Genomic DNA, 1,854 nt, shown 5'->3' on the forward strand with positions numbered 1-1,854 from the left:
TCCATTTTTCTTTCCTTGAGAAAAGCAAGAGAGACCCATCTAGTGACTGTATCCCACTGCAAATGCTTAGCAAAGTTGAATAAGAAAGGGGGAAAAACAAAGACACTAAGATTTTAATCATCTAAAATGAAAACAAATTAGAAAGCCCTATGTGAAGGTCATCTGTGGTATGGAAATTAAGTAGCACCAGAATATCTTGGAAGAATTCCTAAATTTTGACCTCTATGTTTACCCCCACAGACAAAGGAAGAAAGGCAGAGAGGCAAGAGGAAAGAGAGAGGTGTGTGGGAGCTGCCAGAAATGAAGACTCAGCAGAACAGAATCTAGAACCCCAGGACGTCCTCCAAGAAGTGGGGGGTAGTCATCTGACGCCACCCATCTCCACGGGGTATGTTGGTGGGTCCTTCAGATATATCCAAGACCTAGTACACCCCTCTAATTGAGGCCTTTTTTCCAGCTTCTCCTGACACACACTCAGTCCCTTTGGGTTGGGTCCTGAGAAAACTCAAGCCTACCCATCTTTTTCATGTGCTCACTTGACCCACAGAAGATTCTTAAATGTCTGACTTCCACAAAACTGCCGAATACAACTTGACCAACTACTGGCTCCTCAATCCTTGCCTCAATATCAGAGGAAAGACAGCCTGCCTTCAGTTTTCCAGATAAGCATAAGCACAAGTCTCCTCCTTTTTCATACAGGTGTCATGTTCTAGATAATTCTTTTGAATCCCCCTAACTTGACTTATGGAAAAGGTGATAGCAACCTACTCTAACATTCTTGCCTGGAGAATCCCATGGATGGAGGAGCCTGGCAGACTACAGTCCATGGGGTCACAAAGAGTCGGACACGACTGAGTGACTGATCACGCACTTGACTTAAGATACAAAAAACGAACTACTCTCCCGTACTCTCCCCTTCCTCTTTCTCATAAGTGAGAAGGAAAATGCAATAGTATTCTCTACTCCTAAAAAATTTCAAGTAACTTACTTGGTTAATTTCTAGCTTGCTCTTATAAGGATTAAAATTGTGTGATGGTCACAGACCTACATGTCCCCTGCTTGATTCATGCCTCAAAGATGTATCTAGCACATCTGTTTAGATCATAAACCACTTATCACCCATTGGCCTCAACTTTGAAGTTTAGTCCATGTTCTGAATGATAAAGATCACTGCTATTTTCTTTATCTTATATACTATTTGAAAATTTTTGCTTAAAACATTTATTTGTGGCTACATATTTTGTGTTGGTCTAACTAACATTGGCTAAACTATAGAATGCCTAGTTTTCCTTCAAAGATTGAGAAAAGTAAAGTACCTACCTATACTTTATTCTCACAGAGTGACCGTGATTTGAGCCTTTTGGTTTAGTGGTTCAATGAAATGTCAAACAAGAAGTTCTCTTTATTTATTAATTAAAACAACCAATTCTTGCTAATTTCAACTATAATGTGATATAAATTATATCTTCTGCCATAATCACATATTTTAAAATACCAATGGAGGTAAAATATGGTGAGGTCTATGCTTTCCTTTCAAAACCAAATGAAAGGGTCAGCTCTTATTCTGAAACAAGGTAAATTCCATACCTTCTTCTAGTATGGATGTGTATATCCACAAACTTGCAGATGGTCCTGGAGTCAAAAAGTAAGAAGCACATCTTCATGGGGAGAATTTGGACTCCCCATGAGTTGTGTAACTTTTAGATATGAGAAAACTTTTAGATGTGTAAAAGAGTTGTGTAACTTTTAGATGTGAGAGTTAGACTATAAAGAAAGCTGAGTGCTGAAGAATTGATGCTTTTGAACTGTGGTGTTGGAGAAGACTCTTGAGAGCCCCTTGGACTGCAAGGAGAT

The sequence above is a fragment of the Muntiacus reevesi genome, chromosome 1, assembly GCF_963930625.1.
Source record: "Muntiacus reevesi chromosome 1, mMunRee1.1, whole genome shotgun sequence".
NCBI lineage: Eukaryota > Metazoa > Chordata > Mammalia > Artiodactyla > Cervidae > Muntiacus > Muntiacus reevesi.